The sequence below is a fragment of the Eubalaena glacialis genome, chromosome 1 (assembly GCF_028564815.1).
Source record: "Eubalaena glacialis isolate mEubGla1 chromosome 1, mEubGla1.1.hap2.+ XY, whole genome shotgun sequence".
Classification (NCBI taxonomy): domain Eukaryota; kingdom Metazoa; phylum Chordata; class Mammalia; order Artiodactyla; family Balaenidae; genus Eubalaena; species Eubalaena glacialis.
In genome coordinates, this window is record NC_083716.1 from 80843198 (window position 1) to 80863500 (window position 20303).

Below are 20303 nucleotides of genomic sequence, written 5' to 3' on the forward strand. Positions count from 1 at the left end.
AATATAGTTTAGACAAGGATTGATTGGAGCTGTATTGTTTTTGTAGTAATCTTTGTATTTGATTACTACGTGATTTAATCAAATTTTCTATTCTCAGAGTCTTTAGTTACATGGGACTCCTCAGAATTTTTATTCGTTTTTTTTTTCCTTGGCTGCGCCACACGGCTTGTGAGATCTTACTTCCCGGACCAAGGATCGAACCCGGGCCCTCGGCAGTGAAAGCATGGAGTCCTAACCACTGGACTGCCAGGGATCTCCTGAGAATTTTTATTCTTAAGAATAAAAATCCCTGAGCTTTATGGTACACTCTCTAAACGCAGGAACAGAACAATTTAATTCTCTTTATCTTCTGTGCACTCTCTCCAGCTTTGCCCCTATGGCTGATGCACTAACAGTGACCTGGAGGTGGGGGTGGTCTGAGCAGTTTGTTTTCTACTACCATGTGGATCCCTTCAAACCCATGAGTGGGAGTTTCAAGGACCGAGTGGTCTGGGATGGGAACTCCGAGCCGGTATGATGTCTCCATCAAACTCTGGAATCTGCAGTTTGATGACAGTGGGACATAAACCTGCCAGGTGAAGAACCCATCTGATGTTGATGGGCTGATAGGGGAGATCTGGCTCAGCATCGTGCACACGTGTCTCTGAGATCCACTTCCTTGCTCTGGCCATCGGCTCACCTTGTGCACTGATGGTCAGAATAGTAATTGTGGTGGTCCTCTTCCAGCATTTCTGGAAAAAGTGGTGGGCTGAAAGAGCTCATAAAGTGGTGGAGATAAAATCAAAAGAAAAAGAAAAGCTCAACCAAGAAAAATAGTCTCCGTTTGGAAGACACAGACCAACATTCTTAGATGGAAGCTGAAGATTTCCAAGAACCAGAACCCTAAAATAAGATGAAGTTAATGGAAGCTTTTCTTTGGCTTTCCAGTTGTGACCTGTCTTCCAACCAGCTCTGCAGTATAAAACCACCTAGACAAGCAATGTTCCTCTGGCGCCAACATAGGGCACTTCTTGAGCAGATATCACCAGACTCGCGCACAGCCCTGTTACTAAGGTTTTATTTAATTTCCAAGTGCAAATATTTTTCAAATGCTCATTAGCTTTTGTATACTAAGAAGCTACCTTTTTGCCCTTAAACACTCCTTGTGGATTATGACTTGTATACACATATATTGGCATCAAATGAGATAAAATCCAACTTGTCTGTCATAATCCTTAGAGCAGCATTCTTGCTGCTAAAGTTAACATGTTTACTCTTTCCTTCTCACACTCTCAATTAAAAGGTAAGCTAATTCTCCCCCCACCAAAAAAAAAGTGTATTGGGAAATTAAAACAACACTAAAATGATATTTATTTTGTATTCTATAGCTTATTAGAAAACTTGAGCATTAACGTGGGGTTTTTTTTAACATCTTTATTGTAGCTTTACAATGTTGTGTTAGTTTCTGCTGTATAACAAAGTGAATCAGCTATATGTATACATATATCCCCATATCCCCTCCCTCTTGCGTCTCCCTCCCACCCTCGCTATCCCACCCCTCTAGGTGGTCACAAAGCACCAAGCTGATCTCCCTGTGCTATGCAGCTGCTTCCCACTAGCTAGCTATTTTACATTTGCTAGTGTGTATATGTCAATGCTACTCTCTCACTTCGTCCCAGCTTACCCTTCCCCCTCCCCATGTCCTCAAGTTCATTCTCTGCATCTGCGTTAAAGTGGGTTTTTTTTTTAACTTTTTTTTGGGGGGGGCACTCCGTGTGGCATGCGGGATCTTAGTTCCCCGACCAGGAATCAAACCGTGCCCCCTGCGGTGGAAGCTCGGAGTCCTAACCACTGGACCACCAGGGAATTCCCTAAAGTGTTTTATTTGGAAAAACTTCCCAAGAGTAGTCTGAAGAATGCTTGCTTCTTCTTTTCATTGTATAATTTACAATAATAATGCTTTGGTGAACTGTCACACTCCTTTATAAATTTGGATCAGCTTGCAGCATTGTATCCTTTCCACTTTTTAAAAATTTATTTATTTATTTATTATTTATTTTTGTTTGTGTTGGGTCTTTGTTGCTGCGCGCGGGCTTTCTTTAGTTGCAGCGAGCAGGGGCTACTCCTCGTTGCGGTGCGCGGGCTTCTCATTGCGGTGGCTTCTCTCATTGCAGAGCACGGTTCTAGGTGAGCAGGCTCAGTAGTTGTGACTCGTGGGCTCTAGAGTGCAGGCTCAGTAGTTGCGGCACACGGGCTTACTTGCTCCGTGGCATGTGGGATCTTCCCAGACCAGGGCTCGAACCCCTGTCCCCTGCGCTGGCAGGCAGATTCTTAACCACTGCGCCACCAGGGAAGTCCCTATCCTTTCCACTTTTTAAAAAATTTATTTTATTCAAGTACATTTGATTTACAATGTCGTGTATCCTTTCCACTTTTTATGTCATGAAATATCTCCAAGAATCCCTTAATATGAAGTTTTTTTTGCCAGCATCACATCCTCTAGGACACCTTCATCCTTTTCTTTACACTTTCCTCATTTCTGTTATCAGTTCCCCTTCAACAAGTTCCTCTGGCTGCGGATCTAGTCTCCTGAAGAGCGGCAGTGTCAACATTCCCCCATTCAGCTAGTTCCTCTGTAACTCCATTTATACTCAATTCCAGTTTCACTCCCAGCATTATCACTTTTCATTTATTTGCTGCATTTTCATCTTTGTTGGTCAGTTCCCTTTTTTTTTTTCAATTATACTATTCTCTTTATTTTTCTGTACTTTTGAAATTTTCCATAATAAAACAAGTTTTTTTAAAATGAGTTTTGTTTTGATATTATTGTATTATAAAACATAAAAAAATCTCCTTTTTTAAAATAAATTTATTTTATTTATTTATTTTTGGCTGTGTTGGGTCTTTGTTGCTGCGCGCAGGCTTTCTCTAGTTGCAGTGAGCAGGGGCTACTCTTCGTTGCGGTGCGCGGGCTTCTCATTGCAGTGGCTTCTCTTGTTGCAGAGCACAGGCTCTAGATGCGTGGGCTTCAGTAGTTGTGGCACGTGGGCTCAGTAATTGTGGCTCACGGGCTCTAGAGCACAGAGCTCAGTAGTTGTGGCACACGGGCTTAGTTGCTCCGTGGCATGTGGGATCTTCCCGGACCAGGGCTCGAACCCATGTCCCTAACACTGGCAGGCAGATTCTTAACCACTGCACCACCAGGGAAGCCCCTTTCCTTTTTTAAAAATATTTATTTTGGTTGCGCTGGGTCTTAGTTGCAGCAGGCAGCCTCCTTAGTTGCAGCATGTGGGCTCCTTAGAATTGTGGCATGCAAACTCTTAGTTACAGCATGCATGTGGGATCTAGTTCCCTGACCGGGGATCAAACCTGGATCCCCTGCATTGGGAGTGCAGAGTCAACCACTGCACACCAGGGAAGTTCCCCCGCAAAAAATCTCCTTTTTTTTAATGAAGACTTCCAGGCAGAAGAATATAATCTTCTGATAGACCATTAACTGGTACATTAAGCTAAATCTTACACAGTAACTTAGAAACTGATAAAAATAATTTTTTTAATATTGTACAAATTACTGAATATTTCTATATCAATAAAAGACCACTAAAAGTTGGGATTTTAAGCCAAAATCAAATCAAAGGACCATGGATTGTCAGTGAAATTTGTTGTAGCCAATATGCTTGTTCCCTAATTTTATGTACAGGCATACCTTGTTTTACTGCACTTCACTTTATTGTGCTTCATAGATATAGAGGTTTTTTTTTTACAAATTGAAGGTTTGTGGCAACTCTGCATTGAGCAAGTCTATTGGCACCATTTTTCTGACAGCATGTGCTCATTTTGTGTCTCTATGTCACATTTCGGTAATTCTCACAATATTTCAAACCTTCCACCAGCAAAAAGATTATGACTCGCTGAAGGCTCAGATGATGGTTAACATTCTTTTACAATAAAGTGTTTTTTAATTAAGGTATGTACATTGTTTTTTAGACATAATGCCATTGTACACCGAACATACTACAGTATAGTGTAAACATAACTTTTATATGCACTGGGAAATCAAAATTTATGTAACTTGTTTTATTGCAATATTCACATTCTTACGGTGGTCTAGAACCAAACCCAAAATATATCTAAGGTATGCCTATGGGGTTTCTACTTCTCCAGAGGAATTTATCCATGCACAGTAGGTGATGTTTGCAATCACACAAATGCTGGGTAATTAAGATTTAAGCGATTATCCAAAACTACTCTGGCCATTGAGTCAACTAATTGTTGTTGGACTGCTATTGCCTTATTGGTAGAATCAGCAAGTTTTCCCAATTCCAGAGAGACTTCTTTTTTCTTTCTTTCTTTTTTTTTTTCTTTTTTCTTTTTTTTTGGCCATGCTGTGCAGCATGTGGGATCTTAGTTCCCTTAACCACTGAACTGCCAGGGAAGTTCCTCCAGAGAGATTTCTAATCATTTGTTCACTGGCATGAATAAGTGCCCTTCCAATGAAAGCAAATCTAGAGTCATGTATACCTCCTGGGAATTCCCATTTAAGGTGGCAATGAAGGTTTAATGGAGAAGATGAATGACAGGAACAATGGGAGACTTCAGATTTATTATGAATGTCCAAGGGGACAGTTAGAAATCCTAGTAACTAGCATTGGCCTCCAATCTGCCAACTGTCTAAACATTCATAAGCCCATCAGGAGGCCCGTTTGTTACAAAGATAAGATCAGGTGGTGCATGTAAGACTCCTGCTAGGGTTTGATTATTAATAGTGTCATTAATTGGGATTATTCTATTGGCCCTTTCAGTAGGTCAGTGGTGTTTGGTGAACAGTTAGGGAGAAACCATCATGTTCTGTGGACTTTGTTCTCAAAGGCCATACAGAAGGGAGTTGTTTTGCCATGGCAAGCAGACCTAACCTAGTGGTGAGAACTGTACAGGTGCAATAGGTATGGTTAGCTGCATTGAGAGTTATGACACGGAAGAGGTCAAAGCAAAGTACAGGAAAATCTGGTTGTAGAAGTTCTGACTTGATGAAAAATATCCAAAGGGGTGTGGCTATAGTTAGTTGTCACAGGGGAGATGAAGACTAAAGGGTCATGGCTGTCATGGACAGACTGGGTTTTCTGATGACAGATCCAACAATCAGAAGGGTCCAAATTCCTTTGGACCATGACCCTTTGAGGGCAGCATTTTTTTTTGTTTGTTTTGGCCACACTGTGCAGCATTCAGGATCTTAGTTCTCCAACCAGGAATCGAACCCAAGCCCCCTGCATTGGAAGAGCAGAGCCTTAACCACTGAACCGCCAGGGAAGTCCCAAAAGGGTGGCTTTTTTTGTGTGTGTGGAAATATCAACAAGGTGATTTCCTTTAGCTTCTAAAGAGTCAAGCGTAGCATGCCTCAGAACCTTAATAATAGACAAAGCAGCAGGCAAGAATATGGCTTCTAATAATTCCTGAACATAAAGGCTGTTTTTAATTTGATCTCTGCTGGAAGTAAGGAGGCCATGTTGTTTCTAAAACGTTCCCAAATCGTGAGCCACGCCAAAGGCATAGCTACTGTCAGTATAAATGTTGGCAGTTTTGCCCTTGACTAAGATACAGGCCCATGTGAGTGCACATAGTTTGGCTTATTGGGCCAAAGTAGTCAAAGGCAAAGGTGCCACTTCAGTTACTTAAAGAAGAGTTGACATTGCATATCCAACATGATACTTACCATGTTCATCTTTTAAATAAGAACTATCAGTGAGACCAGAGGGCAGACAGCAGAAGCAAGAAAAACTACAATCCTGCAGCCTGTGGAACAAAAACCACATTTACAGAAAGATAGACAAGATGAAAAGGCAGAGGCCTATATACCAGAAGAAGGAACAAGAAAAAACCCCAGAAAAACAACTAAATGAAGTGGAGATAGGAAACCTTCCAGAAAAAGAATTCAGAATAATGATAGTGAAGATGATCCAGGACCTCGGAATAAGAATGCAGGCAAAGATTGAGAAGATGCAAGAAATGATTAACAAAGACCTAGAAGAATTAAAGAACAAACAAACAGAGATGACCAATACAATAACTGAAATGAAAACTACACTAGCAAGGAATCAATAGCAGAATAACTGAGGCAGAAGAACGGATAAGTGACCTGGAAGACAGAATGGTGGAATTCACTGCTGCAGAACAGAAAAAAGAATGAAAAGAAATGAAGACAGCCTAAGAGACCTCTGGGACAACATTAAATGCAACAACATTCGCATTATAGGGGTCCCAGAAGGAGAAGAGAGAGAGAAAGGACCCGAGAAAATATTTGAAGAAATTATAGCCAAAAACTTCGCTAACATGGGAAAGGAAATAGCCAGCCAAGTCCAGGAAGCACAGAGAGTCCCACACAGGATAAACCCAAGGAGAAATACGCCGAGACACATAGTAATCAAAGTGGCAAAAATTAAAGACAAAGAAAAATTATTGAAAGCAGCAAGGGAAAAACGACAAATAACATGCAAGGGAACTCCCATAAGGTTAACAGCTGATTTCTCCGCAGAAACTCTACAAGCCAGAAGGGAGTGGCATGATATACTTAAAGTGATGAAAGGGAAGAACCTACAACCAAGATTACTCTGCCCGGCAAGGATCTCATTTAGATTTGATGGAGAAATCAAAAGCTTTACAGACAAGCAAAAGCTAAGAGAATTCAGCACCACCAAACCAGCTCTACAACAAATGCTAAAGGAACTTCTCTAAGTGGGAAACACAAGAGAAGAAAAGGACCTACAAAAACAAACCGAAAACAATTAAGAAAATGGTCATAGGAACATACATATCGATAATTACCTTAAACGTGAATGGATTAAATGCTCCAACCAAAAGACACAGGCTTGCTGAATGGATACAAAAACAAGACCCATATATATGCTGTCTACAAGAGACCCACTTTAGACCTAGGGACACATACAGACTGAAAGTGATGGGATGGAAAAAGATATTCCATGCAAATGGAAATCAAAAGAAAGCTGGAGTAGCTATGCTCATATCAGATAAAATAGTCTTTAAAATAAAGAATGTTACAAGAGACAAGGAAGGACACTACATAATGATCAAGGGATCAATCCAAGAAGAAGATATAACAATTATAAATATATATGCACCCAACATAGGAGCACCTCAATACATAAGGCAACTGCTAACAGCTATAAAAGAGGAAATCGACAGTAACACAATAATAGTGGGGGACTTTAACACCTCACTTACACCAATGGACAGATCATCCAAAATGAAAATAAATAAGGAAACAGAAGCTTTAAATGACACAATAGACCAGATAGATTTAATTGATATTTATAGAACATTCCATCCAAAAACAGCAGATTACACGTTCTTCTCAAGTGTGCATGGAACATTCTCCAGGATTAATCACATCCTGGGTCACAAATCAAGCCTCAGTAAATTTAAGAAAATTGAAATCATATCAAGCATCTTTTCTGACCACAACGCTATGAGATTAGAAATGAATTACAGGGAAAAAAACGTAAAAAACACAAACACATGGAGGCTAAACAATACGTTACTAAATAACCAAGAGATCACTGAAGAAATCAAAGAGGAAATCAAAAAATACCTAGAGACAAATGACAATGAAAACACGACGACCCAAAACCTATGGGATGCAGCAAAAGCAGTTCTAAGAAGGAAGTTTATAGCTATACAAGCCTACCTCAAGAAACAAGAAAAATCTCAAGTAAACAATCTAACCTTACACCTAAAGAAACTAGAGAAAGAAGAACAAACAAAACCCAAAGTTAGCAGAAGGAAAGAAATCATAAAGATCAGAGCGGAAATAAATGAAATAGAAACAAAGAAAACAATAGCACAGATCAATAAAACTAAAAGCTGGTTCTTTGAGAAGATAAACAAAATTGATAAGCCATTAGCCAGACTCATCAAGAAAAAGAGGGAGAGGACTCAAATCAATAAAATCAGAAATGAAAAAGGAGAAGTTACAACAGACACCACAGAAATACAAAGCATCCTAAGAGACTACTACAAGCAATTTTATGCCAATAAAATGGACAACCTGGAAGAAATGGACAAATTCTTAGAAAGGTATAACCTTCCAAGACTGAACCAGGAAGAAACAGAAAATATGAACAGACCCATCACAAGTAATGAAATTGAAACTGTGATTAAAAATCTTCCAACAAACAAAAGTCCAGGACCAGATGGCTTCACAGGTGAATTCTATCAAACATTTAGAGAAGAGCTAACACCCATCCTTCTCAAACTCTTCCAAAAAATTGCAGAGGAAGGAACACTCCCAAACTCATTCTATGAGGCCATCATCAACCTGATACCAAAACCAGACAGATACTACAAAAAAAGAAAATTACAGACCAGTATCACTGATGAATATAGATGCAAAAATCCTCAACAAAATACTAGCAAACAGAATCCAACAACACATTAAAAGGATCATATACCACGATCAAGTGGGATTTATCCCAGGGATGCAAGGCTTCTTCAATATACGCAAATCAATCAATGTGATACACCATATTAACAAACTGAAGAATAAAAACCATATGATCATCTCAATAGATGCAGAAAAAGCTTTTGACAAAATTCAACACCCATTTATGATAAAAACTCTCCAGAAAGTGGGCATAGAGGGAACCTACCTCAACATAATAAAGGCCATATATGACAAACCCACAGCAAACATCATTCTCAATGGTGAAAAACTGAAAGCATTTCCTCTAAGATCAGGAACGAGACAAGGATGTCCACTCTCACCACTATTATTCAACATAGTTCTGGAAGTCTTAGCCACAGCAATCAGAGAAGAAAAAGAAATAAAAGGAATACAAATTGGAAAAGAAGAAGTAAAACTGTCACTGTTTGCAGATGACATGATACTATACACAGAGAATCCTAAAACTGCCACCAGAAAACTGCTAGAGCTAATTAATGAATATGGTAAAGTTGCAGGATACAAAATTAATGCACAGAAATCTCTTGCATTCCTATACACTAATGATGAAAAATCTGAAAGAGAAATTATGGAAACACTCCCATTTACCATTGCAACAAAAAGAATAAAATACCTAGGAATAAACCTACCTAGGGAGACAAAAGACCTGTATGCAGAAAACTATACGACACTGATGAAAGAAATTAAAGATGATACCAACAGATGGAGAGATATACCATGTTCTTGGATTGGAAGAATCAACATGGTGAAAATGACTATACTACCCAAAGCAATCTACAGATTCAATGCAATCCCTATCAAATTACCAATGGCATTTTTTACAGAGCTAGAACAAATCATCTTAAAGTTTGTATGGAGACACAAAAGACCCCAAATAGCCAAAGCAGTCTTGAGGGAGAAAAACGGAGCTGGAGGAATCAGACTCCCTGACTTCAGACTATACTACAAAGCTACAGTAATCAAGACAATATGGTACTGGCACAAAAACAGAAACATAGATCAGTGGAACAAGATAGAAAGCCCAGAGATAAACCCACACACCTATGGTCAACTAATCTATGACAAAGGAGGCAAGGATATACAATGGAGAAAAGACAGTCTCTTCAATAAGTGGTGCTGGGAAAACTGGACAGCTACACGGAAAAGAATGAAATTAGAATACTCCCTAACACCATACACAAAAATAAACTCAAAATGGATTCGAGACCTAAATGTAAGACTGGACACTATAAAACTCTTAGAGGAAAACATAGGAAGAACACTCTTTGACATAAATCACAGCAAGATCTTTTTTGATCCACCTCCTAGAGTAATGGAAATAAAAACAAAAATAAACAAATGGGACCTAATGAAACTTCAAAGCTTTTGCACAGCAAAGGAAACCATAAACAAGACGAAAAGACAACCCTCAGAATGGGAGAAAATATTTGCAAACGAATCAACGGACAAAGGATTAATCTCCAAAATATATAAACAGCTCATGCAGCTCAATATTAAAGAAACAAACAACCCAATCCAAAAATGGGCAGAAGACCTAAATAGACATTTCTCCAAAGAAGACATACAGACGGCCACGAAGCACATGAAAAGCTGCTCAACATCACTAATTATTAGAGAAATGCAAATCAAAACTACAATGAGGTATCACCTCACACCAGTTAGAATGGGCATCATCAGAAAATCTACAAACAACAAATGCCGGAGAGCGTGTGGAGAAAAGGGAATCCTCTTGCACTGTTGGTGGGAATGTAAATTGATACAGCCACTATGGAGAACAGTATGGAGGTTCCTTAAAAAACTAAAAATAGAATTACCATATGACCCAGCAATCCCACTACTGGGCATATACCCAGAGAAAACCGTAATTCAAAAAGACACATGCACCCGAATGTTCATTGCAGCACTATTTACAATAGCCAGGTCATGGAAGCAACCTAAATGCCCATCGACAGATGAATGGATAAAGAAGTTGTGGTACATATATACAATGGAATATTACTCAGCCATAAAAAGGAACGAAATTGAGTCATTTGTTGAGACATGGATGGATCTAGAGACTGTCATACAGAGTGAAGTAAGTCAGAAAGAGAAAAACAAATATCGTATATTAATGCATGTATGTGGAACCTAGAAAAATGGTACAGATGAGCTGGTTTGCAGGGCAGAAGTTGAGACACAGATGTAGAGAACAGACATATGGACACCAAGGGGGGAAAACTGCAGTGGGGTGGGGATGGTGGTGTGCTGAATTGGGCAATTGGGATTGACATGTATACACTGATGTGTATAAAATTGATGACTAATAAGAACCTGCAGTATAAGAAAAAAAAAAAAACCATCAGTGAACCATGAGAGGTCAACATTATCTAAGGGCATTTCCTATAAGCAGTCACGGTGGGGGGGGGGGGTGTCATCTGTAAAAGAGGGGAGAAGAGTAGCAGGGTTAAGGTTATTAGAGTAGGAAAAGTGATTTAAGGGGCAGTTAACAGGAGAATTTCATAGGAAGTGAGATGGCTTACTGAAAAGTATTGATTATGATGTGGGTTAAGAGCTTCAACAGCATGTGGCACAAAGATGGTTAAAGAGGATCCCATGACTATTTCTTCAGTCTTTACAAAGAGGGCAGTAGCAGGTACAGCTCTGAGGTGGAGATTAGGAGGTATTCCCAGGTTCCAGGCTCTAGTTGTTGGCTGTAATACACTATGGGTCAGTGGTGATCCCATACTTTTGGGTGAGTACCCCAAGGGCATTCCCTTCTTTTTTCATACACAAAAAGGAAGAGAAGAAGTTGATAATTGGGGTGTCCACGGACAGGGGAAGGTATTAAATTTTCCTTTAAGATTTGGAAAGTCCTGTCACCTGAATCTTCCCAGGTGATAAGAGTCAGGTTTAGTAGTTTTTAACAAGGAATATAAAGGTTGGGCTGTAAGGGAAATTTGGGGGAATCCAGTTGAGAAAATAGCCTGCCAATCCAAGAAAACATTGCAGTTTGCATTTGATTTGGGGCTTTGGGAAGTTCAAGATTCCATGAAGTCTGTCTGGATCTAGATGCAGTCCTTGTTCTGAGAATAGATGTCCTAAATATCAAACTTGAATTTGAACAAATTGTAATTTTTCCTTTAGAGACTTTACGTCCCTTTTTGGCTAGGAGTTTCAGCAAATGGGTGTTTTCTTCTTGTGAGGAGGCTTAGGATGGGGAGCAGAGAAGTAAGTCATCCACACATTCTATTAAAGTGGAGCCTCCAGAGAACTTGATATCATCTAGATCAGCCTTTTTTTTGTTTTTTTGTTTGGCTGTGTTGGGTCTTCATTGCTGTGCGTAGGCTTTCTCTAGTTGCAATTAGCAGGGGCTACTCTTCGTTGCGGTGGGCAGGCTTCTCCTTGCAATGGCTTCTCTTGCTGTGGAACACGGGCTCTAGGTGTGCAGGCTTCAGCAGTTGTGGTTCGCGGGCTGTAGAGCGCAGGCTCAGTAGTTGTGGTGCACGGGCTTAGTTGCTCCGCGGCATGCGGGATCTTCCCGGACCAGGACTCGAACCCGTGTCCCGTGCATTGGCAGGCGGATTCTTAACCACTGCGCCACCAGGGAAGTCCCAGATCAGCATTTAAATTTTGTGAGGGGAATTCCCCGGTGGTCCAGTGGTTAGGACTCTGCGCTTCCACTGCAGGGGGCACAGGTTCCATCCCTGGTGGGGGAACTAAGACCCCGCAAGCTGCCTGGTGTGGCAATAAATAAATAAATAAATGAAGTTTGTGAGAAATAAGAAGGGCTTTCAGTGAAACCCTGGGGCATTCCTATAAAGGTATATTGCTGGCCTTCCCAAGTAAAGACAGAAAGATACTATATTGACTTATGTACTGGGATACTTTAAAAAAGCACTACAGAAATTAAATCACACCAAAAAATTTGCTCTCAGTAGGGATGGAGCCTAATGAAGCGTAAGGGTTGGGGCAACAGGGTGTTGAGGGATGACAACACTGTTTATGGCTCTCAGGTCCTAGACAAGCCTCCGTCCACAACTATTTGGTTCCTTCACAGGTAAAATGCGAGTGTTGCACTGACTGGTGCAGGGGGTAATGAGGCCCTGGGCCTTATGTTATTGGCTTAATGCCTTGAAGGGCCTCTTTATTTTTGGGTATTGATTAATCCTGTGGAGAAGTTTTGAGGGACCTATTTGGACCTTAATAGGAGGTGCATGTGGGTACTGCAAATATCAGTTGAGGATTTCGCCCATAAGGAGAGTGGTAGCTGACCGAATAGGGACAAATGATTAGTGTTTTTGGAATTAGCTCCAGTGTCAGAGATGGAGCAAAAAAAAAAAGCTGTTGAAGGGCCATTTGATTCACCTAATTGGCTATTTTGGTTGCTGCTCTCAAATTCTAGAATTGTTTCTCCCTTTTGGGAGAAAGAAATTCCAGCATGTTATTTTTCTAAGATATCTTGGGTCAATAAATAAATAGAGGTGGAGGAACAAAGGAAAAAACAGCGAGTATCTCTTAGAGAACCTAAGCAAAAGGGGATAGTTTTAGAGAAAAAAACCCGTTGAGGTTTGTTAGAGACTCCCACTATTTGAAGCATTTTAGTACTCTGAGGCAGGGGCTTTTTAATGGTAGTGGGGCTGAGCACCAAGAGTGTAGCTCTGGAGCAAAAAGGACAGAAAGAGATTTGTTCCCAATCTAAAGAGTAGTTTCTTCGAGTCAATGAAGAGAAAGAACTGAGGAAATCCCCTGTAGTTCCTCAGAGTCCTTGGGGATGAGGAGAACATTGGTAAGGCTGGTTAGAGGATTGAAGGTGCTTGGGGTACTGAAACTTGTAGCAGTAATTTTTCCAGTGTCCTAGCTTTTAGAAATTATGATGGAGACCAGAAGGGTTTTGGTTTTGTTTAGAGGCCTCCGATTTTGGAATTGAAGATTAAGGATTTTAGTAGTCTTCCTTTAAGTTGAATCATCTAGGGTTTGGGTGAGTTGGTTTTCTAAACTAACTAAATCTATAGTGGACATAATTTCCCATTATATCCTGGTCCTTTAAACTAGAAGAGAAAGATATCAGTTCAGCCTGTTAAATGAACATAGATTTAAAGGCAACTCAAGTAGATTCAGCATCCAAAGGAAGACCAGAATTTTCTTTAAAGACGATTTGGAGCTGGCTGTAATAATCATGCATGAGCTCATTGGGCTTGTGGATACAAGCTTGAATCTTATTCTGATCAACTGGTTTTGGGAAAGTCCTAAGAATTGCCAAATGGTGTCACTCGGTGATTCCATGAGTCTGATAATAAGGCAATAGGGGTTTCTTTGTTCCCAGGTTGTAATTCTAAAGATTTCTCAGGATCATCTCAATTGGCAGTTTTCATTCAGTGTGGGCCTGGCCTTTACTGACAATGATATGAATTAGTTGATATAAGTCAGAGAAGCCCAGTTGATAAGTTTGAATGACTATATTAAATTCCTCAGCAAATCTCTGGGGATCCTCAGTTACTTCGGGAAAATCTTTGACTATGGCTCATAGTTCAGCTTTAGTACAGTGAACATAAGAAATTAGAGACTTAGCATTTTTTTAATTAAAGCATTTTTAAAATTAATTTTTATTGGAGTATGGTTGCTTTACAATGTTGTGTTAGTAGAGGCTTAGCATTTGGATCCTCAGAGGGTCTGATTTAAGAGGCGCAGATTTTAATAGGTTCAGGAGAGGAGGAGACATGGAGAGGTTCAGAGAAAAAGGAAAGTTCAGTGAGGGGATTAGGATGAGGAAGTTGGGGACAGTACAGAAGGGAAAGAGGAAGCTGGCTCCAGAGACAAAGAGGATGGGGGAAGGGGGAAAAGAGGCCTTAGAAGATTTTTATGGTCCTCTTTCAATTGTTTTTTCACCTTGGTTAATTTCAAAATGGTATTTTGTAAAGAGGCAATTTTAGAATCTTGGATACATTTGGAAGCCTCCAGGTACCAATTAAAATATGCATCCTATTCAATCGGTTTAATTTTAAAGCCACAGTCTTCTAATTTCATTTTGAGAAAAACAAGTTTGGGGAGGTCAGAAGTTTCTCTTAATGGCCATTGGAGTGCTAAATTATCTGTGGTTAAGTTGATCCATTTAGTTAAGAATGTGCATGAGGCGGGACCATAGTTTTGGTTTTGTTTTTTAATTTATTTATTTATTTTTGGCTGTGTTGGGTCTTGGTTGCTCCGTGCGGGCTTTCCTCTAGTTGGAGAGAGTGGGAACTACTCTTCGTTGTGGTGCGCGGTCTTCTCATTGCGGTGCCTTTTTGCAGAGCACAGGCTCTAGGTATGCGGGCTTCAGTATTTGTGGCTCTCGGGCTCAGTGGTTGTGGCTTGCGGGCTCTGGAGCGCAGGCTCAGTAGTTGTGGCGCACCGGCTTAGTTGCTCCACGGCATGTGGGATCTTCCCGGACCAGGGCTCGAACCCGTGTCCCCTGCATTGGCAGGCGGATTCTTAACCACTGCGCCACCAGGGAAGTCCCCCTGGTTCCTTTATAGCACCCGATGTGCCCTGCCTCTTGGGATACCCTGACAAGGGCAAGAGTTTAGGTAGTTTTAATTATTCCTGATATGAAGCTGTCTGATACAGGAAAGTTTGGGTTTCTCTTTCACTATACAGAAGAGGAATAAGTCCCATCCTTTCCTTCTCTCTCTCTCTCTTTTTTTCCTCTGTCTCTCTCATTACCACCCACACATCAAACCACTTTAGTCAACTGATTGTAAACTTACAAACCCCAATCCCCCTTTTTCATCTGTTGTAGGTCAGAAACTTTCAAAGTCAACATTATTGAGCACTCCTATTATGAGGATAGAGATCTCAAATTTGTTGCATTTTTCCAGGATAAAACTTGGGGTTTATCTTTTCATAAATAAAGTGGTCAAAATGAAAATGTTAGGACACATTGCTGCTTAATAAATCCCAAGTGATAGAAAAGCGAACTTCCAACAAAAACATAGGTAATGAAAATGCTTAGCATTTAGCGAGCTCTCAGAAGGAGGATTGCAACCCACGTGGCCTAGGCCCACACTTCTGTCCTATCCTAACCTCTTTCCCACATGGAGTGAGGCTCAAGAATCACTGGCCAAGGGATTTCCCTGGTGGCGCAGCGGTTAAGAATCCACCTGCCAATGCAGGGGACACAGGTTTGAGCCCTGGTCTGGGAAGATCCCACATGCCGCGGAGCAATTAAGCCCGTGTGCCACAACAGCTGAGCCTGTGCTCTAGAGCCCACGAGCCACAACTACTGAGCCCACGTGCCACAACTACTGAAGCCCAGGCACACCTAGAGCCCATGCTCCACAACAAAGACAAGCCACTGCAATGAGAGGTCCGCGTACTGCCACAAAGAGTAGCCCCCACTAGCCGCAGCTAGAGAAAGCCCACACGCAGCAACGAAGACCCAAAGCAAGATCAGCTCGGTGCTTTGTGACCACCTAGAGGGGTGGGAGGGAGACGCAAGAGGGAGGAGATATGGGGATATATGTATTCGTATAGCTGATTCACTTTGTTTTACAGCAGAAACTAACACACCATTGTAAAGCAATTATACTCTAATAAAGATGTTAAAAAAAAAAGATAAGCTGAAATATCAAGACTAAAAAAAAAAGTTTGTACAGCATTCACTTGTACTAAATATCATTGTGCTTAATATTGAATAAATATTTTCTGTTATGAATTAAAAAAAAAAGACCCAATGCAGCCAAAAATAGCTAAATAAATAAATAAATTTATTTAAAAAAAAAAAAGAATCACTAGCCATCCCTGGCCTCCTTGCCCATTGGCCCTTGGGGAGCACAAACTCTGCTGTGAAGAACCAGAGGCAGGAGGGGCTGCTCCCCAGAAGGTGCTAGTATTCAGGGGCACTGGGGGACAGATGAGTGGAATTTAGTGCCAGGCTCCCTCCCACCTACACAGCCATGATGGTTTTGAACTAGAAGGTACAGTGGGAAGGAATTGTTTTAACCATATTACCTCGGATGAGGCATGGCTCCGTCAGATGCAGATCAAGAGAAAAAAAACGGAAAGAGTTTTACAGTGTTTTGTACTCACAGCTCTCGGGGGAGAACACAGCATGCCACCCATGGCCACTCAAGGGAAGTACCAGGTCAGTCTCACAGCAGAGCAAGGGGGAACTATGGGCAAGCATCTTTATTGTGGTTTTGCTGGAAGGAAAGAGAGCAAACAGGTGTAGGACTGGCTAATTTGAATAATTTCAGAAGGTTCTGGGGCACAGGGGCTGTCCCTGGTTGTCTGATATCTAGTCCGGGGGCAATTAGGGTTAGCATATGATGGCCCCAGAGTGTGAGAACCCAATAAGGGTGGTGTTTGGTGGTATGGACTTAACGGGCTGTTCAAGAAGAGGAACTGACAGCTTCTAGCTAGGGCCTCAAAACTGGATCAAGATAGCACACACCTACCCACACAAACTATACTACAGGAAGCAATATTCTTTAAAAAACTATGTAAATGGACTACACATTTTGTTACTTTTCTGCTCTCAAGACTTCATTACTCCACACTGACTGTATGTACATATTATCTTCAAAATTTTTCTCAAATTTTGAAATATTTCATCATTCAAAAATTGTATTATAGGACTTCCCTGGTGGCGCAGTGGTTAAGAATCTGCCTGCCAATGCAGGAGACACCAGTTCGATCCCTGGTCTGGGAAGATCCCACATGTTGCAGAGCAACTAAGCCCGCGTGCCACAACTACTGAGCCTGCATGCTGCAACTACTGAAGTCCACATGCCTAGAGCCCGTGCTCCACGCAACAAGAGAAGCCACCGCAATGAGAAGCCCACGCACCGCAATGAAGAGTAGCCCCCGCTCGCCGCAACTAGAGGAAGCCTGCGTGCAGCAAGAAAGACCCAACACAGCCAAAAATTTAAAAAAAAAAAATTGTATTATAGTAATTGCTTTTTTTTTGGCTGCACCACGGGGCATGTGGGATCTTAGTTCCCCCACCAGGGATTGAACTTGTGCCCCCCTGCAGTGGAAGTGCAGAGTCTTAACCACTGGACCACCAGGGAATTCAAGTAATTGCTTTTTAAAGAGTTGAAGAGTTGAAAAGCATCTCAGACACTGGTTTATCCATAATTTTTGGTCCAAAAACAATGAAAGGAAGTAGTCAATATATCAAATGGCAATATCTCTTAGATTTTGACAATATCTGTAATTTTCTGTATGTTTTATATATTCCATAATTTCTATAAAATGGAGGTTAGTGAGAGAGAAAGAGAAAAGCTGCAAGCTGCCCTGCACCCAGCACATCTTTTTTTTTTTCTAGTTTTATTGAGATATAATTGACATATAATAGCACATCTTGATGCAAATGAAGTTTTCTGCCTTTCCTGAGGCCCCCGCAGAAGTGAAGGAGCCTAACTGTACATATTTTTGGTTGGGAAAGCCCATGATCAGGCTAAAGGGGGACAACTCAGCATGGTGACAGAGCTAGACATAGCTTAAGTCAGGCCTTGTTGCTGGCCAGGCCTGCTGTGGAAATGGTCAAATTAAGGGCAGCCACACAACACCGCCCAGTACTACCCAGTCCCCCTGCAGTGAGGCAAAGAAACCAATTCAAGCAAGTAACCATCAAACTCATTAGGTGCCATAACCCCTCTTTTACTGTTTAACACAAAGTGCTGTTTGAAAGAACTGAAAAGTATCTTAAAAGAACTGCAAATAACCCAGGGGTCCAGACTTCTGTGGTGGTGACTTTCTTTTTTTTTTTTTTAACATCTTTATTGGAGTATAATTGCTTTACAATGTTGTGTTAGTTTCTGTTGTATAACAAAGTGAATCAGCTATATGCATACCTTTATCCCCATATCCCCTCCCTCTTGCGTCTCCCTCCCACCCTTGCTATCCCACCCCTCTAGGTGGTCACAAAGCACCGAGCTCATCTCCCTGTGCTATGCAGCTGCTTCCAACTACCTATCTACTTTACATTTGGTAGTGTATATATGTCAATGTTACTCTCTCACTTCATCCCAGCTTACCCTTCCCCCTCCCCGTGTCCTCAAGTCCATTCTCTACGTCTGTGTCTTTATTCCTGTCCTGTCCCTAGGTTCATCAGAACCTTTTTTTTTTTTTTTAGATTCCATATGTATGTGTTAGCATACAGTATTTGTTTTTCTCTTTCTGACTTACTTCACTCTGTATGACAGACTCTAGGTCCATCCACCTCACTACAAATAACTTAATCTCGTTTCTTTTTATGGCTGAGTAATATTCCATTGTATATATGTGCCACATCTTCTTTATCCATTCATCTGTCGATGGACACTTAGGTTGCTTCCATGTCCTGGCTATTGTGACTTATTTCTTGAATAAGCATTGGTGCTGCTTCAAAGGTACATTTTTCTATATTGGTCAAGAAAATTAAACACACAAGGCTGTGACCGCTGAGCCTGCTGGCATCTCACCTAGGTTATCTTATCCTTCATCTCTGGCTACTACAGCACCAAAGGAGAATCATTACATTTGGACTGGACCTATACTGTGGCTGGGCAGTTCAATTGTTTTCTCACTTCATTCTTTCCTTCTTTCAGATGGGAAAGGGAGGCAGAGAAGGGGCTTGGGAGCCAGCCTGAAAGACCTATCTCTCACTGCACTTGAGAGTGCAGCAGTTTAAAGAGTGCAAGACCCTGGAAAGAGAGTGCCTTAGCCCAATGGCCAGACCTGCTATCCACAAGCTGAGTGACCTTAGGAAAGTTACCTTAACAACTCTACACCTCAGTATCCTTCTACTAAGTGGTGATGATAGTAGTAACATCTACTGGTGGGTTGCTATGATGCTTAAATGAGATTAAGTACTCATAATAGTGCAAAGCACAGTGAAGGTGCAATACATATTCACTATTGTTATTGCCACTGCTATTTGACAGATAACGTGATTTTGAGTAAGAGCCTCCTCTGAGCCTTGGTGATCCTGCCTATCCAGGCGCACTCCTGGGAAAGAAGGGGAGGGGGGTATCAAAGCTTAAAGGGCAAATTGTTCTTTCAAGGGATACCAGTTGTAAAATTCTAGACAATACAAACCTCTGTACCATTTGTTGTGGACGAGTGGTTTCCAGAGACGAGCTTATTTTTTAAAACTTAAAATACTTATTAAAAGGTATTAAATCTGTGATAATAATCTATTTATATAAACAACAGGAAATAAGCAGGCAGGTCAATCTGTAAGAGGATACATCTTGGTGTGATTTTCATTTGTGCTGAATTCAATTGTTTTTATTTCACTTTATTTTTAAAATATTTATTTATTTATTTGGCTGCGTCAGGTCTTAGTTGAGGCACGCGGGATCTTCGTTCCTGCATGCGGGATTTTTTTTTTTTTTTTTAGTTGCAGCATGTGGGATCTAGTTCCCTGACCAGGAATTGAACCCGGGCCTCCTGCATTGGGAGGGCAGAGTCTTAGCCATTGGACCACCAGGGAAGTCCCTCAACTGTTTTTAAACCAGATGGTAGAGGTGCACCTCTGTGCAGGTACTCTTAAGAATCAAACAATGTGTCTTTTTCGATTTCAGAGCTTAGGTGAGACACTTTTCCGGACACACAGGTGAAAAGAAAAGGTGGAGGCCTCTAAAGCCCCACGGCTGAGGAGGTAGTCCAAGTGGACCAGGTGTGCACAAGCATCCTCCAGTTGGTGAGATGAGATGGCTCTCTGTGGAAAAGGTCTGGGATCTGTGGCACCAGTCTGAGCTATCTCAACCCTTACTGTGGAAGAGGGCCGACATGTGACTGTGCTGGTGCTCACCTGCAAAAGATACTGTAGTGGACTCCCTAGGAGCAGGGGAAGGCTCATCATCAGGCCAAAGCCCTATTCTTTCATTAAAGAAGGCCTCAAAGATTA

At 41.2% G+C, this 20303-nt stretch overlaps 1 pseudogene; it reads left to right on the forward strand.

The window, feature by feature from the left end:
* Positions 1–298: 298 nt before the first annotated feature.
* Positions 299–850, forward strand: LOC133091262 (myelin protein zero-like protein 2; annotated as a pseudogene).
* Positions 851–20303: the final 19453 nt, after the last annotated feature.